Source organism: Phyllobates terribilis, unplaced genomic scaffold, assembly GCF_046119375.1.
Source record: "Phyllobates terribilis strain yellow unplaced genomic scaffold, ASM4611937v1 Scaffold_2__4_contigs__length_985480577, whole genome shotgun sequence".
In the NCBI taxonomy this organism is placed as follows: Eukaryota; Metazoa; Chordata; class Amphibia; order Anura; family Dendrobatidae; genus Phyllobates; species Phyllobates terribilis.
The window spans coordinates 494,688,840-494,712,753 of NW_027362762.1; the positions used below are offsets into that span (position 1 = coordinate 494,688,840).

At 43.4% G+C, this 23,914-nt stretch overlaps 1 protein-coding gene across 1 annotated transcript in view; it reads left to right on the top strand.

The window, feature by feature from the left end:
• Positions 1–23,914, top strand: part of EPHA10 (EPH receptor A10) — a 1,221,975-nt gene that overhangs the window by 460,082 nt on the left and 737,979 nt on the right. The gene's annotated exons all lie outside the window — the stretch shown is intronic.

Here is a 23,914-nt window from a genome sequence, read left to right on the forward strand (position 1 = left end):
AAGTTTGGGGTCTAAAAATTATCTTACTTGTCCCCTGTATGTGTTAAAAAAGAGTAGAAAAACTCTTAAATTAATTGTTTATCCCATAAGTGATATAATGTTATCAGCAATCTTGAAGAAAGGACTAAGCCAAGGCTATAACTCCCAACAAACAGCAGATACATACAGTACAAAGTAAGTTAAGGTTGACCCATGCAGGGAAAATATAGATTTACATACTAGCCAGTCAAGTTAATGGTCAATCATATAATGAATATTTGGTTTAAGTCTCAAAAGTATATGACAAAATAATGAGTGTAGGCGACTCAAAAATAGGGTTTTCTCCATCCCTATTTTGACACGTATATAGAACCAAAAGCATAAACATTAGTATCAAATATACGTACCCTAAAAAAGAAATGATGAGTAAAGCAAATAGAATGTAATCATAAAAATAGGGTACCATATAGACCAATGTAAAAAAATAAAAAAGGTTCAAAGGAAAAAAGATATAAAGCAAAAATGCTCAATTGTTACAACATATGAGATACTGTAATAATAGTACAAAATTAACATGCAAATGTGTCTGCAATAATTAGGAAAATGAATACAAATAATTATCAAAATTACCTCTCCGCTGCATTTTAAATACTTGAACGGTACCTCAATTTGTGTTTTGGCTAAGCCTTCATCTGGGGGTATATTTTATATCTGGAATATGTAGAGCCATATTTGAAAATGTGAGTCACTTAATAAGAAAAATGCAAAATATTCACAGCTTCTCCATTCATTTTTATCAAAGTAAAACAATAATAGTTATAATGTGTTTTCCTATGGTAATAATAGAAGAGCTAATGACATCCATACAGATTTGCACCCTCTCCTAGAGTGTGTTAGCGGAGATAATTAGATCTATACATTTAGTGAAACCAGGGTCATTACCTTCAAATGAGGTACAGTTGCTCATCTGAGTACCTACAATTAGACCTCTGTGTTGTCTCCTACTCTATTAGAATACAATTATCTTGTTTGTACTACATGCTGCAGATAAACCCTCCATTATCACAAGGGAATGCAGTAAAATACTCTATATTCCGATAGTGAGAGACTTTACACTCAGTGGCCATTTTTTTCTAGGTTGAATTATACACCTTTTTTTGCTAAAACCCCCTACATGGCCGTAATACGGATACTGACATTGTACCTACATAAATAAATATATATATATATATATATATATATATACTAGCTATTGAACCAGTTCTACACGCATTTTTATTGATACATTCTTAATTTTTTCTATTAATTGGCTCCGGAGTCAGCGAGTGCGCATGCCACGCTATACTTTGTCCATTTTTTTAAGACACTGCGTCTGCGAATTGCATATACAGTGTCTTCAATAAAATGGTGCCGGAGATCGCGGAATGCGCACGCACTGACTCCAGCGCCATTTTATTGAAGTAATGTACAACATCAACATAGCAGTGTGCACGCACCGGCCATAGGGATAATGGTGACGGTGCACTGCTATGTTGACGTTGTAGTAGAATTGTTCAATAAAATGGTGCCGGAGTCAGCACGTGCGTATACTGCAGTATCCAGCTCCATTTTGTTGAAGACACTATATATGCAAATATGCGTGCACACGGTCTTCAATAAAATGGCGACGTAGTACGGTAAGTCCATTTCTCGCCACACATGGATGGTGCACATGACTTTGACCTATATATACATATACTATATATATATATATATATATATATATATATATATATATATATATATACACCGCTCAAAAAAATAAAGGGAACATTTAAACAACAGAATATAACTCCAAGTAAATAAAACTTCTGTGAAATCAAACTGTCCACTTAGGAAGCAACACTGATTGACAATCAATTTCACATGCTGTTGTGCAAATGGAATAGACAATAGATGGAAATAATTGGCAATTATCAAGACACCCTCAATAAAGGAGTGGTTCTGCAGGTGGGGACCACAGACCACATCTAAGTACCAATGCTTTCTGGCTGATGTTTTGGCACCTTTGAATGTTGGTTGTGCTTTCACACTCGTGGTAGCCTGAGACAGACTCTACAACCCACAGAATTAGCTCAGGTAGTGCAGCTCATCCAGGATGGCACATCAATGCGAGCTGTGGCAAGAAGGTTTGCTGTGTCTGTCACCGTAGTGTCCAGGGGCTGGAGGCGCTAACAGGAGACAGGCCAGTACACCAGGAGATGTGGATGGGGCCGTAGGAGGGCAACAACCCAGCAGCAGGACCGCTACCTCCGCCTTTGTGCAAGGAGGAACAGAGGGAGCACTGCCAGAACCCTGCAAAATGACCTCCTGCAGGCCACAAATCTGCATGTGTCTGCATAGTTAGAAACCGACTCCATGAGGGTGGTATGAGGGCCCGATGTCCACATATGGGGGTTGTGCTCACAGCCCAACACCGTGCAGGATGCTTGGCATTTGCCACAGAACATCAGGATTGGCAAAGTCGCCACTGGCACCCTGTGCTCTTCACAGATGAAAGCAGGTTCACACTGAGCACATGTGACAGACGTGACAGAGTCTGGAGACGCCGTGGAGAGCGATCTGCTGCCTGCAACTTCCTTCAGCATGACCGGTTTGGCAGTGGGTCACTAATCGTGTGGGGTGGCAATTCTTTGGAGGGCCGCACAGCCCTTCATGTGCTCGTCAGAGGTAGCCTGACTGCCATTAGGTACCGAGATGAGATCCTCAGACCCCTTGTGAGACCATATGCTGGTGCGGTTGGCCCTGGGTTCCTCCTAATGCAGGACAAGGCCAGACCTCATGTGGCTGGAGTGTGTCAGCAGTTCCTGCAAGATGAAGGCATTGAAGCTTTGCACTGACCCGCCCATTCCCCAAACCTGAATCCAATTGAGCACATCTGGGACATCATGTCTCGCTCCATCCACCAATGTCACGTTGCACCACAGACTGTCCAGGAGTTGGCGGATGCTTTAGTCCAGGTCTGGGAGGAGATCCCACAGGAGACCATCCGCATCTTCATCAGAAGCATGCCCAGGCATTGTAGAGAGGTCATACAGGCACATGGAGGCCCCACACAATACTGAGCCTCATTTTGACTTGTTTTAAGGACATTACATCAAAGTTGGATCAGCCTGTAGTGTGTTTTGACTCCAAATCCAGGCCTCCATTGGTTAATAAATTTGATTTCCATTTATGATTTTTGCGTGATTTTGTTGTCAGCACATTCAACTTTATACCGAACAAAGTATTCAATGAGAATATTTCATTCATTCAGATCTAGGATGTGTTAATTGAGTGTTCCTTTTATTTTTTTGAGCAGTATATATATATATATATATATATATTTATATATATATATATATATATATAATTTGTGTGTAATGTCAAAATTTGATGTGCATAGTGGAAATTTACATTATGTATACATTTTTTCTAACTCAGGATAGGTATGAACTGGCAATAAAACGTAGGCGCACTTACTTGTTGAACCACCATTGCTAAAAGGTTAAGGAAAGTGTAACCATATGTCTCCATGACATCTTTTAATTCAATGCACTTTTCAAAGACATTCTTTTACAGGACAGGTACATCTATATCTTCTCTTGTAGATGTCAGGGTTAATCTGATGTCATCAATTCTCATTTTACAGCACTATCCAAGGACAGATTTAGTCAATAATAAATGAATAGGTCAGCATAACCTCACCAATGTCAGCAGTGTCACAAGTTGAGCCACGTCTCCAATACACAAATTTAGATCAACCAGGACATTGACAAATAGTGATTGTACCTACATACATTGTTTATAGATTTTACGAGCACTTTATTAACATATACTGGACCAGTCAATGAGATGTACAAGACAGTATAAATATTGTAAAAGAAGAGGTTAGAGAGTCAGTTTGTCATTGTCTAGAGTGATGGGAAAAATAGCAAGAAGAATAGATGAAGTATTACAGGTAGCAGCAAAAACATAAATGTATATGGCTGCACTCATTTCACAGCCTATATTTGTAGATTTTGGTTCTGGTCCTTACTGCTCAAGGGCCGATACAAAATCATATACTTGAGCAATTAAAGTAATCTGTTTCAATACACATCAACAGCACTAGCAACAATTTCAACACAGTCTTTCGAAGGCTGGGAGAAGAAATAGTTTCAGGCCCTGTTCACACGTTGAGTATTTGGTCAGCATTTTACATCAGTATTTGTAAGTAGAGATGAGCGGTGTTCGACTAGAACTGTTCGCCAATCTCAAATTCGAGCTGTTTTGGGCGGTGTTCGAGTTGTTCGACGAACCCGAACGATTTGCAAAAAATTCGGCTGTTCGAGGTTATGTTCGATAACTGTTCGTGCACCAAAAGCGTGTCCTGCATGTCTGGCGCTATTTAGAGCACCAATCATGCAGGGATTGTCTGCCACTCACTGTAATGCCACAGCCATGGTGGTTGTGGCATTACAGTGATTGCCCAAATCGATGGGAACAGTGCTCACAGTGAAACATGAAAAGCCGGCAATTCAGCAGCGGCATACACCGGTACCCGACAATTTAGACATGAAGGAATAGAGCATCACACATAGATTAGATAGATAGAAACATGTCAGTCACATATATATGAAGTACAGTGAAAGTGCTGCTTACTGTACTTGTCATTTAGCGTAAAGGATTTATCAAAAAAAATAATAGTGTTTTCATGCACCGTCTCTTTAAAAAAGCCGGCCGGCAATTCAGCAGCGGTACCCGACAATTTATAACAGAAAGAATAGAGCTTCACACATAGATTAGATAGATAGAAACATGTCAGTCACATATATATGAAGTACAGTGATAGTGTTGGTTACTGTACTTGTCATTTAGTATTAAAATAAAGGATTTATTATTAAAAAAAATGGCGTGGGGTTCCCCTTAATTTTAGGCTCTAGCGGAGGTTAAGCAGACGGCTGGGGCAGATGTTTGAAGCCTGGGAAGGGGGTAATACCCACGGAGCTTCCCAGGCTACTAATATCAGCCCCCAGCTGAATACATAGCCTTTACTAGCTATTAAAATGGGGGACCCCCCAAAAAAAATGACGTGGGGTCCCCCCTAATTTAATAGCTAGCAAAGGCTAGGCAGACAGCTGGGGGCTGATATTAATAGCCCAGGAAGGGAGCCATGAATATTGGCCCCCTCCCAGGCTAGAAACACCAGCCGTCAGCCGCCCCAGAAATGGCGCATTCATAGGATGCGCCAATTCTGGCACTTAGCCTCGCTCTTCCACGCTGCCCTGGTGCGGTGGCAGGGGGTAATAGGGTTGGGGTTGATGTCAGCTTATAATGCCAGCTGACATCAAGCCCAGGTTAGTAATGGAGAGGCGTCTATAAGACACCCCCATTACTAACCCCATAGTCAAAGTTAAAAAAAAACACAAACACCCAGAATAAAGTCCTTTAATTGAAATAAAGACACAATCCTTTATTGTTCTAAATTAAACCATACTTACCGTCACGCCCATTCCAGCTGAAGCCAACGATCTCCTGCAATAAAAGAAAAATAATAAAGCAACCTCATCCTTACCTTTCCATGGTTCCCACGACAGCTTCAGCTCTGCTACATCGAGATGACAGGCTGGACCGCAGCAGAACGCTGCCATCCAGCCTCTCATCCCGCAGACACTGAGAAGCGCAGGCTTACTTGCGCTGCTCAGCGTCTCTCTGTGACGACATCCAGATGAGCCGAGTTCATGTCCAATGAACTCAGCTCACCTCCTGCACGTCACTGACAGCGTGGGAGAATTCTCCTGCACTCAGTGCTTCAGCGTGAGAATTCTCCCGCTGAAGCGCTGAGTGCAGGAGAATTTTCCCACGCTGTCAGTGACGTGCATAAGGTGAGCTCATGTCCAATGAACTCAGCTCACCTCCTGCACGTCACTGACAGCGTGGGAGAATTCTCCTGCACTCAGCGCTTCAGTGTGAGAATTCTCCCACGCTGAAGCGGTGAGTGCAGGAGAATTTTCCCACGCTGTCAGTGACGTGCATGAGGTGAGCCGAGTTCATTGGACATTAACTCGGCTCATCTGGATGCCCTCACAGAGAGACACTGTGGAGCGCAAGCAAGCCTGCGCTTCTCAGTGTCTGCGGGATGACAGACTGGATGGCAGCGTTCTGCTGCGGTCCAGCCTGTCATCTCGATGTAGCAGAGCTGAAGCTGTCATGGGAACCATGGAAAGGTAAGGATGATGTTGCTTTATTATTTTTCTTTTATTTCAGGAGATCGTTGGCTTCAGCTGGAATGGGCGTGATGGTAAGTATGGTTTAATTTAGAACAATAAAGAATTGTGTGTTTATTTCAATTAAAGGACTTTTTTCTGGGTGTTGTGTTTTTTTTAAATACTTTACTAGAAATTCATGGTGGTCATGTCTAATATTGGCGTGACCCCATGAATTTCGGGCTTAGGGCCATCTGATAATGCCAAGCTGGCCCTAACCCCTTTATTACCCAGTGAGCCACCGCATCAGGGCCCTGGATGAGTTGGGTACAGCGCCAGAAGATGGCGCTTCTATGAACGCGCCATTTTCCGGGGTGGCTGCGGACTGCAATTTGCAGCGGGGGTGGCCCAGAAAGCTTGGGCCTCCCTGCGCTGCGGATTCCAGCCCCCAGCTGCCTAGTTGTACCTGGCTGGACACAAAAACAGGGCGAAGCCCCACGTCAATTTTCTTTAAATTATTTCATGAAATAATTAAGAAAAAAGGGCTTCCCTATATTGTTGTGTCCGGCCAGGTACAAATAGGCAGCTGGTGGTTGGGGGCAGCCCGTTCCTGCCTGCTGTACCTGACTGGACACAAATATAGTGCGAAGCCCCACGTCAATTTTTTTTAAATTATTTCATGAAATAATTAAGAAAAAAGGGCTTCCCTATATTGTTGTGTCCGGCCAGGTACAAATAGGCAGCTGGTGGATGGGGGCAGCCCGTTCCTGCCTGCTGTACCTGGCTGGACACAAATATAGTGCGAAGCCCCACGTCAATTTTTTTTAAATTATTTCATGAATTTCCTGAAATAATTTAAAAAAATTGAAGTGGGGCTTCGCACTATATTTGTGTCCAGCCAGGTACAGCAGGCAGGAACGGGCTGCCCCCATCCACCAGCTGCCTATTTGTACCTGGCCGGACACAACAATATAGGGAAGCCCTTTTTTTCTTAATTATTTCATGAATTTCATGAAATAATTAAAAAAAATTGAAGTGGGGCTTCGCACTATATTTGTGTCCAGCCAGGTACAGCAGGCAGGAACGGGCTGCCCCCATCCACCAGCTGCCTATTTGCACCTGGCCGGACACAACAATATAGGGAAGCCCTTTTTTTCTTGATTATTTCATGAATTTCATGAAATAATTAAAAAAAATTGAAGTGGGGCTTCGCACTATATTTGTGTCCAGCCAGGTACAACTAGGCAGCTGGGGGCTGGAATCTGCAGCGCAGGGAGGCCCAAGCTTTCTGGGCCCCCCCCCGCTACAAATTGCAGTCCGCAGCCACCCCGGAAAATGGCGCGTTCATAGAAGCGCCATCTTCTGGCGCTGTACCCAACTCATCCAGGGCCCTGGTGCGGTGGCTCACTGGGTAATAAAGGGGTTAGGGCCAGCTTGGTATTATCAGCTGGCCCCAAGCCCAAAATTCATGGGGTCACGCCAGTATTAGACATGACCGCCATGAATTTCTAGTAAAGTATTTAAAAAAAACACAACACCCAGAATAAAGTCCTTTAATTGAAATAAAGACACAATTCTTTATTGTTCTAAATTAAACCATACTTACCATCACACCCATTCCAGCTGAAGCCAACGATCTCCTGCAATAAAAGAAAAATAATAAACCAACCTCATCCTTACCTTTCCATGGTTCCCACGACAGCTTCAGCTCTGCTACATCGAGATGACTGGCTGGACCGCAGCAGAACGCTGCCATCCAGTCTGTCATCCCGCAGACACTGAGAAGCGCAGGCATGCTTGCGCTCCTCACTGTCTCGCTGTGACGGCATCCAGATGAGCCGAGGTCATGTCCAATGAACTCGGCTCACCTCATGCACGTCACTGACAGCGTGGGAAAATTCTCACGCTGAAGTGCTGAGTGCAGGAGAATACTCCCACGCTGTCAGTGATGTGCATGAGGTGAGCTCATGTCCAATGAACTCAGCTCACCTCCTGCACGTCACTGACAGCGTGGGAAAATTCTCCTGCAATCAGCGCTTCAGCGTGAGAATTTTCCCACGCTGTCAGTGACGTGCATGAGGTGAGCCGAGTTCATTGGACATGAACTCGGCTCATCTGGATGTCGTCACAGAGAGACGCTGAGCAGCGCAAGCAAGCCTGCGCTTCTCAGTGTCTGCGGGATGACAGGCTGGATGGCAGCGTTCTGCTGCGGTCCAGCCTGTCATCTCGATGTAGCAGAGCTGAAGCTGTCGTGGGAACCATGGAAAGGTAAGGATGAGGTTGCTTTATTATTTTTCTTTTATTGCAGGAGATCGTTGGCTTCAGCTGGAATGGGCGTGATGGTAAGTATGGTTTAATTTAGAACAATAAAGGATTGTGTCTTTATTTCAATTAAAGGACTTTATTCTGGGTGTTTGTGTTTTTTTTAACTTTGACTATGGGGTTAGTAATGGGGGTGTCTTATAGACGCCTCTCCATTACTAACCTGGGCTTGATGTCAGCTGGCATTATAAGCTGACATCAACCCCAACCCTATTACCCCCTGCCACCGCACCAGGGCAGCGTGGAAGAGCGAGGCTAAGTGCCAGAATTGGCGCATCCTATGAATGCGCCATTTCTGGGGCGGCTGACGGCTGGTGTTTCTAGCCTGGGAGGGGGCCAATATTCATGGCTCCCTTCCTGGGCTATTAATATCAGCCCCCAGCTGTCTGCCTAGCCTTTGCTAGCTATTAAATTAGGGGGGACCCCACGTCATTTTTTTTGGGGGGTCCCCCATTTTAATAGCTAGTAAAGGCTATGTATTCAGCTGGAGGCTGATATTAGTAGCCTGGGAAGCTCCGTGGGTATTACCCCCTTCCCAGGCTTCAAACATCTGCCCCAGCCGTCTGCTTAACCTCCGCTAGAGCCTAAAATTAAGGGGAACCCCACGCCAATTTTTTTAATAATAAATCCTTTATTTTAATACTAAATGACAAGTACAGTAACCAACACTATCACTGTACTTCATATATATGTGACTGACATGTTTCTATCTATCTAATCTATGTGTGATGCTCTATCTTTCTGTTCTAAATTGTCGGGTACCGCTGCTGAATTGCCGGCCGGCTTTTTTAAAGAGACGGTGCATGAAAACACTATTATTTTTTTAAATAAATCCTTTACACTAAATGACAAGTACAGTAAGCAACACTATCACTGTACTTATTATATATGTGACTGACATGTTTCTATCTATCTAATCTATGTGTGAAGCTCTATTCTTTCTGTTCTAAATTGTCGGGTACAGATGCTGAATTGCCGGCCGGCTTTTTTAAAGAGACGGTGCATGAAAACACTAATATTTTTTTTAATAAATCCTTTACACTAAATGACAAGTGCAGTAACCAACACTGTCACTGTGCTTCTTATATGTGTGACTGACATGTTTCTATCTATCTAATCTATGTGTGATGCTCTATTCCTTCTTGTCTAAATTGTCGGGTACCGGTGTATGCCGCTGCTGAATTTGCCGGCCGGCTTTTTTAAAGAGAGTGTCTTCTGAGCAGTTTGTCAGCTTTTGGACACCTTTGCAGGTGTTTTCTATGTGTTTCTATGTGTTTTTGTTTGCCTGCCATTGGTTTTAACGGTGTTCGACGGTGTTCTAAGGTGTTCGACGAACAGTTCGACGAACAGTTCCTCGAACATCCCGGTGTTCGACGAACCGAACCGAACCCGAACACTACGGGGGTGGCTCAACACTATTTGTAAGCCAAAACCAGGAGTGGGTGATAAATACAGAAGTGGTGATGTGTTTCTATTATACTTTTCCTCTGATTGTTCCTCTCCTGGTTTTGGCTTACAAATACTGAGGTAAAATACTGACCAAACACTGAACATGTGAACATGGCCTCATCACGAGTCTCCTACTTCTAGTAATCAAAATTGGACAAACATTCCCATACTAGAAATAACCAAATTTAGAAAAACTTTTTAGGAGTACCCAAAAAAATAAAAAAAACTATAAATTATTTCCTAAAGAAAAATAAATACCAAACAATCAATAACATTTATTCATTACAAATAATTATATACACAAATTCTAGTAGAAAAAAAATAATGTATTGAAAACCCCCAGAAAACCCATAAAAAGAGAAGGTAGTGTGGTCAGTTGTAAGCAACACAATGGCACATTATCATCAGTAACACATGTAATAAATTAGGCTGTGTGCCCACAATGCGTTTTTAATGCGTTTCTGCAGCGTTTTTGCAGCTGTGGAAACGCTGCGAAATGTATTAAAAACGCATGGTAGAAGGGCAGCAATGTTCAACAATGATAATCCACATGTGCTGTGCACATGCTGCGGAAATTTCCACTGCGGATAATCATTGCGGAAAAAAACGCAGCACTACTAATTATTTTGCTGAAATACTGCGTTTTCGACACCATTGACTTGCATTAGAACGCTCAAATCCACAAGACTGCATCTGTACTTGCGTAATTGGCGCGTTCTAATGTGCGGACACAGGTACCATTAAAAAATCTGTAAAAAAATAATAAAATAAAAAATAAATGTATACTTACCTTCTGTCGGCCCGCGCTGCGCTCCTACTTGCTTCCCGGCACTTTGCAGTGGATTGAAGGACCTGCGCTGATGTCAGAGTCATGTGACGGGTCACGCGACGCTGATGTCGGCAGGTCTTTCAATCCATCGCTGCCGGCAAAGGAGAACGGAGTGAGCGGGACTCCACGGGCCATCGGAGGGCAAGTATACATTTATTTTTTTATTTTTAACCACTCTCTCGGTCACACTATATAAATCCATGCCTTTTGCTTGGATTTATATAGTGTGACCTAGTTGTCACAAGCACTTTCCAAGTGATGCTAATCGCTTGGAAAGCGCTTGTCAATCCGCAGGCGGAAATGTCAGTGAATAACGCTCCATTTCCGCATGTCCCTGGCAGGAAAACGCATGTACAATCCGCATGTACAATCCGCATGCGTTTTTTTCTGCCAGGGAGATGCAGAAACGCTCAGGAAAAAATCCTGAGCATTTCTGCATCGTGGGAACATAGCCTAAATCACACAATTGAGGTACAGAACATGCACAAATATATGAACAAAATAAAAATACAAGAACCTAGAACATGATTAAAAAAATAAATCCCATGATTAGAATTATAGGAACTTCAATTGCAACAAAGACCCTTGAAAATGCAAAAGCTCTAGTGAGGAAAAAACGATGCAAAAGCACCATGCTACATTCAACACATGGTTATATAAGAGTAAAAGGCACAATTCATATTTATATAAGCCTCAATTGTGAGAAAAAATCCTCACAGCCAGAGCTCTCATCTAAGTGCAATAGTGCAGAGGCATCCATACCCACCACAAGCCATCATCATTGGACCATAAAGGCAGACCACACTGCCCAGTACCCCGACGCACGTTTCGCGTACAGCTTCATCAGGGGGTGATAAAAAATCATATACCTCAGCAATTAAAAATAAATGTTTATTATTTCATCAGTGTTTTAAAACACAACAATAACACTAGCAACAATTTCGACTGTGTTTCGCAGGCTTAGACAAGAAATAGTTTCATCATGAGTCTCCTATTTCTACTCCTAGCCTACATTTTTGGAAGAAATACTCTTAAACCTCAGTGCCTCCTGTGTATATGAGAGAGATGGAGAGTCAAGTGAGGGGTCGCTCACTGCTGATACTGGGTGCTCTGGAGTAAATTATACCAAATTCAGTTCAAAGAGAAACTCCGGCACTCCAATGTTGATGCAAGGAATATTTATTTAGATAAACCTCACATAGGAAAAATAGGCCAAAGTTTCGACCTTTATGGTCTTTGTTAGGGCCTTCACTAGACATATAAAACAAGACACATAAAATAAATCATACAAAGTATGGACCACATGTATCCAAATATAAAGCAGATATCAATATAGAAGTGTAGATCAAAAATCTATATAGAGGTATAGATCAAAAATCTATATACATAAAATGTGGGATAAGAAACTGTCAAATCGGCATATAATACTGGCTAGTCAATATGTCTCTATGAAAAAAAAGGACTAGAGGTATGGTAGCAGAGCTCTGTCACTAATAATCAATAATGAAAGTGGAGGGTCTCCTAAAGATCCAAGATGACATCTGTTACAATTTAGAACATAATATCCAAGATGACATTTGTTACAATTTAGAATATAATATAATGTAGAATATAATATAATAGATCCCCCTATTAATTAGGATATACAATAGTTTAGGAACCAGGGTAAACGAATAGGAATATCCCAAATCATATACATACCTGGAGGTGCGGGGGTGCATATAGGAAAGTGGTAGCGGTAGATGATGCCGTATGGTGTGCAGATCAGTGATGCCCTCTTTATATACCCCATATGTATTGCGAACCTGTTATTGAAGATCAGATGGCGTGTGCGCTGGCTGCATGTGGCTATTTCCGGTTATGCGCAGTGCGATACTTCCGTTGCACGTGCTGTAACGCAAAGGGCATCATGGTGCGCAGTGGAACGCATTGAGCTTCTGTTCATGCGCACTATGATGGACTGCAGCATAAGTATAGGACGCTATAGGGATGGCTTAAAGAAAAACAAATCCATTGTTGAACACTGAAAGAAGGGGGCTTATAAGGATGTATTTCCGATATTAGATGTAAGACATTCCTTACAGAAGAGATAGTGGCCTTAATAAACCACTAATAAGGTATTATTGTTTTACTTTGATAAAAATGGAGAAGCTGTGAATATTTAGCATTTTTCTTATTTAAGTGACTCACATTTGCAAATATGGCTCTACATATTCCAGATATAAAATATACCCCCAGATGAAGGCTTAGCCAAAACACAAATTGAGGTACCGTTCAATTATTTAAAATGCAGCGGAGAGGTAATTTTGATAATTATTTGTATTAATTTTCCTAATTATTGCAGGCACATTTGCACGTTAATTTTGTACTATTATTACAGTATATGTTGTAACAATTGAGCATTTTTGCTTTATATCTTTTTTCTTTTGAACCTTTTTTATATTTTTACATTGGTCTATATGGTACCCTATTTTTATGATTACATTCTATTTGCTTTACTCATCATTTCTTTTTTAGGGTACGTATATTTGATACTAATGTATATGCTTTTGGTTCTATATACGTGTGAAAATAGGGATGGAGAAAACCCTATTTTTGAGTCGCCTACACCCTTTATTTTGTCATATACTTTTGAGACTTAAACCAAATATACATTATATGATTGACCATTAACTTGACTGGCTAGTATGTAAATCTATATTTTCCCTGCATGGGTCAACCTTAACTTACTTTGTACTGTATGTATCAGCTGTTTGTTGGGAGTTATAGCCTTGGCTTAGTCCTTTCTTCAAGATTGCTGATAACATTAAATCACTCATGGGATAAACAATTAATTTAACAGTTTTTCTACTCTTTTTAACACATACAGGGGACAAGTAAGATAATTTTTAGACCCCAAACTTGCTCCATCTATATAAATTCCATGTAATTGTACTTACATCTATACCTTCGTTTTATAAATCTATGTCTCCCTTTTATAGAAAATCATCAGTGAAAGTTTATCTAAATGAGCTGAAAATGCAGAGGGCTTGGCCCAAAATTTAGAGCTCTCCGGCTTCTCTGCCTCTTTCCCTGGCAGCTGCCGGTCTTCTGTCTGTGACTGATAGGTCACTCTTCACTGTGACCCGCTCCTTCGGCCAGGATATCGCACAAGCACCCTCATTCCCAAAAGGACATATGACCAGATTGATAGTCCAGCTCTCACAACGTCACCATGACCTTTTTGCGCATGCGCCATCCCTGAGAATGACTGCACTTACACAAGATCTCCTGCAGGGGAGCAATTAACAGAAAAATGTGATATGTAAGGCAATGAAAGGAAGCCGGCGACGGGCAGGGAAAGAGGGAGACAGATCAAATAGCTGTAAGTTTAGGACCAAGCTTCCTGCACTAGCTGCTCATTTGCATAAAAATGGTTTTCTATAAAATGGAGAGACAAACATATAAAAGCAAGATATAAGCGTAATCAATATTACATGAATTTTATATACTGTAAATGAAAGCCTATTGATTATTTCTTGCTGATAAAAGAATGATTTTAGCAACACTACACTAAGCAGTCCAGTAAGTGATACATCGCTGGGATCAGGGTCTCTGTCTCTACTAGAGATGAGCGGTGTTCGACTAGAACTGTTCGCCAATCTCAAATTCGAGCTGTTTTGGGCGGTGTTCGAGTTGTTCGACGAACCCGAACGATTTGCAAAAAATTCGGCTGTTCGAGGTTATGTTCGATAACTGTTCGTGCACCAAAAGCGTGTCCTGCATGTCTGGCGCTATTTAGAGCACCAATCATGCAGGGATTGTCTGCCACTCACTGTAATGCCACAGCCATGGTGGTTGTGGCATTACAGTGATTGCCCAAATCGATGGGAACAGTGCCAACAGTGAAACATGAAAAGCCGGCAATTCAGCAGCGGCATACACCGGTACCCGACAATTTAGAACCGAAAGAATAGAGCTTCACACATAGATTAGATAGATATAAACATGTCAGCCACATATATACGAAGTACAGTGAAAGTGCTGCTTACTGTACTTGTCATTTAGTGTAAAGGATTTATCAAAAAAAATAATAGTGTTTTCATGCACCGTCTCTTTAAGAAAGCCGGCCGGCAATTCAGCATCTGTACCCGACAATTTATAACAGACAGAATAGAGCTTCACACATAGATTAGATAGATAGAAACATGTCAGTCACATATATATGAAGTACAGTGATAGTGTTGGTTACTGTACTTGTCGTTTAGTATTAAAATAAAGGATTTATTATTAAAAAAATTGGCGTGGGGTTCCCCTTAATTTTAGGCTCTAGCGGAGGTTAAGCAGACAGCTGGGGCAGAGGTTTGAAGCCTGGGAAGGGGGTAATACCCACGGAGCTTCCCAGGCTACTAATATCAGCCCCCAGCTGAATACATAGCCTTTACTAGCTATTAAAATGGGGGACCCCCACAAAAAAATGACGTGGGGTCCCCCCTAATTTAATAGCTAGCAAAGGCTAGGCAGACAGCTGGGGGCTGATATTAATAGCCCAGGAAGGGAGCCATGAATATTGGCCCCCTCCCAGGCTAGAAACACCAGCCGTCAGCCGCCCCAGAAATGGCGCATTCATAGGATGCGCCAATTCTGGCACTTAGCCTCGCTCTTCCACGCTGCCCTGGTGCGGTGGCAGGGGGTAATAGGGCTGGGGTTGATGTCAGCTTATAATGCCAGCTGACATCAAGCCCAGGTTAGTAATGGAGAGGCGTCTATAAGACACCCCCATTACTAACCCCATAGTCAAAGTTAAAAAAAACACAAACACCCAGAATAAAGTCCTTTAATTGAAATAAAGACACAATTCTTTATTGTTCTAAATTAAACCATACTTACCGTTACGCCCATTCCAGCTGAAGCCAACGATCTCCTGTAATAAAAATAAAATAATAAAGCAACCTCATCCTTACCTTTCCATGGTTCCCACGACAGCTTCAGCTCTGCTACATCGAGATGACAGGCTGGACCGCAGCAGAACGCCGCCATCCAGCCTGTCATCCCGCAGACACTGAGAAGAGCAGGCATGCTTGCGCTCCACATTGTCTCTCTGTGACGGCATAAAGATGAGCCGAGGTCATGTCCAATGAACTCGGCTCACTTCATGCACGTCACTTACAGCGTGGGAGAATTCTCACGCTGAAGCGCTGAGTGCAGGAGAATTTTCCCACGCTGTCAGTGAGGTGCATGAGGTGAGCTGAGTTCATTGGACATAAGCTCACCTCATGCACGTCACTGACAGCGTGGGAGAATTCTCCTGCACTCAGCACTTCAGCGTGAGAATTTTCCCACGCTGTCAGTGACGTGCATGAGGTGAGCCGAGTTCATTGGACATTAACTCGGCTCATCTGGATGCCCTCACAGAGAGACACTGTGGAGCGCAAGCAAGCCTGCGCTTCTCAGTGTCTGCGGGATGACAGGCTGGATGGCAGCGTTCTGCTGCGGTCCAGCCTGTCATCTCGATGTAGCAGAGCTGAAGCTGTCATGGGAGCAATGGAAAGGTAAGGATGATGTTGCTTTATTATTTTTCTTTTATTTCAGGAGATCGTTGGCTTCAGCTGGAATGGGCGTGACGGTAAGTATGGTTTAATTTAGAACAATAAAGAATTGTGTGTTTATTTCAATTAAAGGACTTTTTTCTTGGTGTTGTGTTTTTTTTAAATACTTTACTAGAAATTCATGGTGGTCATGTCTAATATTGGCGTGACCCCATGAATTTTGGGCTTGAGGCCAGCTGATAATACCAAGCTGGCCCTAACCCCTTTATTACCCAGTGAACCACCGCACCAGGGCCCTGGATGAGTTGGGTACAGCGCCAGAAGATGGCGCTTCTATGAACGCGCCATTTTCCGGGGTGGCTGCGGACTGCAATTTGCAGCGGGGGGGGGCCCAGAAAGCTTGGGCCTCCCTGCGCTGCAGATTCCAGCCCCCAGCTGCCTAGTTGTACCTGGCTGGACACAAAAAAATGGCGAAGCCCCACGTCAATTTTCTTTAAATTATTTCATGAAATAATTAAGAAAAAAAAGGCTTCCCTATATTGTTGTGTCCGGCCAGGTACAAATAGGCAGCTGGTGGTTGGGGGCAGCCCGTTCCTGCCTGCTGCACCTGACTGGACACAAATATAGTGCGTTGATGAGCTTCAAGAGGTAGTCACTGGAAATGGTCTTCCAACAATCTTGAAGGAGTTCCCAGAGATGCTTAGCACTTGTTGGCCCCTTTGCCTTCACTCTGCCGTCCAGCTCACCCCAAACCATCTCGATTGGGTTCAGGTCTGGTGACTGTGGAGGCCAGGTCATCTGGCGTAGCATCCCATCACTCTCCTTCTTGGTCAAATAGCCCTTACACAGCCTGGAGGTGAGTTTCGGGTCATTGTCCTGTTGAAAAATAAATGATGGTCCAACCGGATGGAATAGCATGCTGCTGCAAGATGCTGTGGTAGCCATGCTGGTTCACTATGTCTTCAGTTTTGAATAAATACCCAACAGTGTCACCAGCAAAGCTCCCCCACACCATCACACCTCCTCCTGCATGCTTCATGGTGGGAACCAGGCATGTAGAGTCCATCCGTTCACCTTTTCTGCGTCGCACAAAGACATGGTGGTTGGAACCAAAGATCTCAAATTTGGATTCATCAGACCAAAGCTTAGATTTCCACTGGTCTAATGTCCATTCCTTGTGTTCTTTAGCCCAAATAAGTCTCTTCTGCTTGTTGCCTGTCCTTAGCAGTGGTTTCCTAGCAGCTATTTTACCATGAAGGCCTGCTGCACAAAGTCTCCTCTTAACAGTTGTTGAAGAGATGTGTCTGCTGCTAGAACTCTGTGTGGCATTGACCTGGTCTCTAATCTGAGCTGCTGTTAACCTACGATTTCTGAGGCTGGTGACTCAGATAAACTTATCCTCAGAAGCAGAGGAGACTCTTGATTTTCCTTTTCTGGGGCGTTCCTCATGTTAGCCAGTTTCTTTGTAGCGCTTGATGGTTTTTGCAACTGCACTTGGGGACACTTTCAAAGTTTTCCCAATTTTTCGCACTGACTGACCTTCATTTCTTAAAGTAATGATGGCCACTCATTTTTCTTAACTTAGCTGCTTTTTTCTTGACATAATACAAATTCTAACAGTCTATTCAGTAGGACTATCAGCTGTGTATCCACCAGACTTCTGCACAACACAACTGATGGTCCCAACCCCATTTATAAGGCAAGAAATCCCACTTATTAAACCTGACAGGGCACACCTGTGAAGTGAAAACCACTTCTGGTGACTACCTCTTGAAGCTCATCAAGAGAATGCCAAGAGTGTGCAAAGCAGTCATCAAAGCAAAAGGTGGCTACTTTGAAGAACCTAGAATATGACATATTTTCAGTTGTTTCACACTTTTTTGTTAAGTATATAATTCCACATATAAAACACAGCAAGAAATCACTAATAAAACACAACAATAAGATCAACAAAAGTCGGTGCTCCATGCTGGAAAAGTCTTTAGCAGATGGGAAGCTCCTCACAGGTCCAATAAATTGCCAGCGCCTATGACTGAAAAAGGAATCTGTCAGCAGTTTTTTGCTTTGTAATGTTGTAGGGGCTGAGAGCCTGATTCCAGTGATGTGTCTCTTACTAGGCTGTGTGTTGCTGTCTCAATAAAATCAGTGTTTTATCAGCAAGAGATTATGACTAAAGGACTAGCTGTCATGTACCTCCTAGTCAACTCTTCTATTTAACTCCTCCCCACCACTGATTAGCAGCTTTCTGTCAATGTAACCCCTGCCAATCCATGGTGTGAGCGGGATTATACAGGGATCAGCATTTCAGCAATGCTAGATCCACAGCAGAGAAAACAGTGATTGTATCAAAATGACAGCAGGCAGACCAGTAAGTGACACATCTCTGGAATCAGGGTCTCAGCCACTACATCATTCTCGTTTCAGATTATACAGCAAAAACCTAGAGACAGATTCCCTTTAATTTTATCCTTAATGTTAGTGATCCAGAATTTTTTTCATTGCTCTGATCCAATGGATTGACTAATGTAGATGTGAATGGAGCCTTACCTTGTCTGATCAGTGTGCCTTTGTCTTGATGCCATGTCATAATTATGATGATACAAGTAAACCAAGTAATTTACTGTATAGCAACAGGCACAGCACATTTATAGTTAATAAATTCTGTGATTTACCCTTTATTATAGGTTACTACACTAAAAGGTTTCATACTGTCAGAATAGCTGTGCTAGTTTTTATCAGGCGTCGTAGAAGCAGAGCTTGAACTCAGAACGATTTCTTTAGCACTTTCTTCATTGCAGGTCTGACAAGCCAATCAACTGAAAAAAAGTACATGTTTTCATTCTTGTCTGATTCTGTTATCTCTGACAAAACTGTGCCTCATTCAGAGTTCAACACGCATCAAATAGTGAGAAGTCGCAGGCAAAAGTAGAGATGTGATGGCGGGATCAAGTCTGGCGCCATGACTTCAGCTGCTACTGTGGTTGTAATTAGAGATGAGCGTTGTTCTACTCGAACTGTTCGTCAATCTCAAATTCGAGCTGTTTTGGGCGGTGTTCGAGCCGGTCGGCGAACACGAACAATTTGAGAAAAATTCGGCTGTTCGAGGTTATGTTCGATAACTGTTCGTGCACCAAAATCATAACTGGATTTTTTCTCAGTAATGATGAAAACTAATGTTAATACGCAGTTTGAGTGTACAGCGGGGCGGGGGGAGGGGCAGGGGATGGATCTCTGCAGGAATAATGAAGATCTCCATTTTTTTTTCTCTTTCCCGCATTTGCAGTGGGGAGGTGCAATCTGTCAGCCTATCAGCAGCGCACACACGGAGCGAAGTGCTTTTTTTCACACAAGCAAGGGCATGTGTGATTGGCAGTGTATGTCACATGTCCTTGCCCTATAAGACCAAGCCATTTTCCCCGTCGCCACCATTTTCTCACTGCTGCAGCTGCGTGTTAGACGGCACCGCTGTTGCTGTGTGCGCTATAACTTGTTAATTTCAAGCCAATTTTCGCACAAATCTACAGATAGCTTGGGAGTAGGGAATAGTTGTGATTGCAGTCCTTTTAAGGACTAGGTTACAGCATTTCCTACGACTTTTATCAAGCAGGTCTGTGCTCTTAAATAGATAGATTGTGGGAGTAAAGACTAATTGTAATTGGAGTCCTTTTCAGGACTAGGTTACATCAGTTCCTATCAGTTTTTGCCAGGCAGGTCTGTGCCAGTGCTGTGCAAGTTTTTTTCACAGCATTTGACTGAATCTAGCAAAGCTAATCCTTTTTGGCCTATTGCAGAGTGTGTTAGTCAGTGGAGTAGCCTATCTGTGTTGCAAGATATACCACCTGTATATAGAATACCAATTTTTTTACTGCACCTAGTGAAGTAAAATATTTTGGGCATAGCATCATTCTATTAGTCCATCTATACTGACCTCCATCAGGTTGCAAATTAAAAATAATTTTTTTCTGCATCTAGCTCTGAAAAAATATTTGGGCTTCTAGCAGTGTGTGGGACTTGGTCTATTAGTCCATCTATACTGACCTCCATCAGGTTGCAAATTAAAAATATTTTTTTTCTGCATCTAGCTCTGAAAAAATATTTGGGCTTCTAGCAGTGTGTGGGACTTGGTCTATTAGTCCATCTATACTGACCTCCATCAGGTTGCAAATTGAATAAAAAAAATTTCTGCATCTAGCTCTGAAAAAATATTTGGGCTTCTAGCGGTGTGTGGGACTTGGTCTATTAGTCCATCTATACTGACCTCCATCAGGTTGCAAATTAAAAATAATTTTTTTCTGCATCTAGCTCTGAAAAAATATTTGGGCTTCTAGCAGTGTGTGGGACTTGGTCTATTAGTCCATCTATACTGACCTCCATCAGGTTGCAAATTAAAAATAATTTTTTTCTTCATTTAGCTCTGAAAAAATATTTGGGCTTCTAGCAGTGTGTGGGACTTGTTCTATTAGTCCTTCTATACTGACCTCCAGCAGGTTGCAAATTGAATATAATTTTTTTCTGCATCTAGCTCTGAAAAAATATTTGGGCTTCTAGCGGTGTGTGGGACTTGGTCTATTAGTCCATCTATACTGACCTCCATCAGGTTGCAAATTAAAAATAATTTTTTTCTGCATCTAGCTCTGAAAAAATATTTGGGCTTCTAGCAGTGTGTGGGACTTGGTCTATTAGTCCATCTATACTGACCTCCATCAGGTTGCAAATTGAATAAAAAAAATTTCTGCATCTAGCTCTGAAAAAATATTTGGGCTTCTAGCGGTGTGTGGGACTTGGTCTATTAGTCCATCTATACTGACCTCCATCAGGTTGCAAATTAAAAATAATTTTTTTCTGCATCTAACCCAGCCAATAGTTTTGGCCTAATACCACAGTTTGGCCACTCAGCTCTGCTCGGTTACCATCCATTGTTTTTTTGTGCAAACAACTCCAGAGTTGTGAATTAGTTAACCACCAAAATGACTGGAAAAAGGCCTGCTGCTGGTGGAAAGGGGAATAGGCGTGTTGGGAAGGGGAAAAAAGGTTGTGTCCGTGGGGTAGGTGCAGAAGAAAGACCATCTTCCAGCCAAACTAAAATGTCTACTTCTTTTAGCGGACAATGTGATAAGATCCCTTTCTTACGGCCACGCCAATCGCTACAAATTCCAGATGAGGCACAAAAACAGCAGGTGCTTCAACGGATATCAAGTGCTCCTTTAAGTGGGCTCTCCTCCACATCAACTTCAACATCACAAATGCTCCAGTCCTCAAAGGTGTCACCCAAATCGCACTTGCTTCCTCACAGCTCCCAAATCTCCAGCTGCCCGTCTGAGTATGAGGTAGAACAGATGGTTGAGTCTGCAGAGCTGTTTACTCATACTATAGACTGGGAATCAGAGGTCGACTCCAGCGCTTCTGTGAATCCAGACGAGGAAATGATCTGCACTGATGCCCAGAATCTTTATGAGTCGGATCCAGGACCAGACGCAGAAGGTTCTGACCATAATGTAGACCCTCATTCCCAAACTGTAACTCCTGTTGGTGGAGACAATGAGGAAGACGATGATAAGACTCAAATACCTGATTGGAGCGACAACTTTAGTTTTTTGTCAGGGCAGGAACAGGTTGGCTCTGAGGACGACGGGTGTGATAACGCACAGGGTGATGATGATGAGGTCGGAGATCCCACTTACTGTCAACCCACAGTCAGCCAAGAGATGAGGTCAGCAGTGGAGGTGGAGGAAGATGCTAGTGACGACGAGGTCAGGTTGCGCCTTCCTGGACAGAGACGTAGTACTGGAAGCACGTCAACAACTGCATCCTCAAACACAACTCTGCCTCTCACCACAAGTCGTGGTGGCTCTTCAGGTCGCATGGGTGCTAAGCCTTGCATAGCCTGGGCATTTTTTCAGATCGATAAAGATGACCCAACTCGTGTTATCTGTAACATTTGTCAGCAAAAGCTAAGTAGAGGCCAAAAAATACATAGTTTGAGTACTTCATGCATGAACCGGCACATGGACATGAAGCATAAGTTGCAGTGGGAAGCTCAGTGTGCTACAATGCGGCCTAGCCGGCCGGGCCAACCACCGTCTGCCATATCTTGTGCATCCGCGGCCTCTTCATCCTCTGTGACTGGGGGGACAGCAGTCACACCTGTTTTGGGGCGCAGACCTGCCACCTCTTTACCCGCAACAGCCAGCGTGATTGGCAGGTCATCATTTTCTTTGGAGGTGGTAACACCAGCTGGTCTTGAGCGCTGTCCGACATCGATAGCACCACCTTTGGATCAAGGCAACCTAACATGTCCGCCTGCATCTTCCTCACAGACCGGCAGTTTGCCGGGGACACCCTTATCAACCCCGTCTAAGCACAATAGCCAGCCCTCGGTCCCTCAGATGTGGACAAGTAAAAGACCATTTCCTCCTAGCCATGAGAAAGCTAAGAGGTTGAATTTCACCATCTGCAAGCTCTTGGCTATAGAAATGCTGCCTTTCCGCTTGGTGGACACAGAGGATTTTCGAGACCTTATGTCCGTCGCAGTGCCCCAGTACCAGATGCCCAGTCGGCACTACTTCTCAAAGAAAGGCGTGCCTGCGCTCCACCAGCATGTCGCACACAACATCACCGCTTCTTTGAGAAACTCTGTGTGTGACAGGGTGCATTTCACCACAGACACTTGGACGAGTAGGCATGGACAGGGGCGTTACATGTCGCTGACTGGGCACTGGGTAACTATGGTGACAGCAGGACAAGGGGCTGCTGTCCAAGTCTTGCCGTCCCCACGAGTTGTGCGTCAATCCTCTTTATGTCAAAGTTCCTCCACTGCTTCTGCCTCCTCAACCTCCTCTCGGTCTTCCACCTGCACCCAAAGCCTGTCTGGTCATGCCACAAGCTTTCTAACTGCGCAGAAGGGATCCTGCACACCTCCTTACTATGCTGGCAGTAGGGCTCAACGTCATCAGGCGGTTTTTACATTGAAATGTCTGGGAAATGTGAGTCACACAGCTGAGGAGTTGTGGTCAGCTCTGGAGAACCAATTTCATGAATGGTTGTCTCCACTGGACCTGAAACCTGGGAAGGCCGTGTGCGACAATGCTGCAAACCTGGGTGCGGCCCTTCGCCGGGGCAATGTCACACACGTGCCTTGTATGGCTCACGTGTTGAACCTGGTTGTCCAGCAATTTTTAGCCCACTATCCCAGACTAGATGGCCTTCTGCAGAGGGCACGGTCGCTGTGTGCTCACTTCCGCCGTTCGCATCCCGCAGCTCAGCGACTTACATCTCTACAGAAGTCGTTGGGCCTGCCACTTCACCGGCTAAAATGCGATGTGCCTACCCGGTGGAATTCAACTCTGCACATGTTGCAGCGACTGTGGCAGCACCGACAAGCCCTGGTGCAATACGTTCTGACGTATAGCCTGGGCCAACGAGATTCAGAGGTGGGGCAAATCACGCTGGAGGAGTGGTCTCAGATCAGGGACCTATGCACCCTTCTGCACAGTTTTGAAATGGCGACGAAGATGTTTAGTGCTGACGATGCCATTATCAGCATGACTATTCCGGTGATTTACATGCTGGAGCACATGTTAAACAGAATTCGGAGTCAGGTG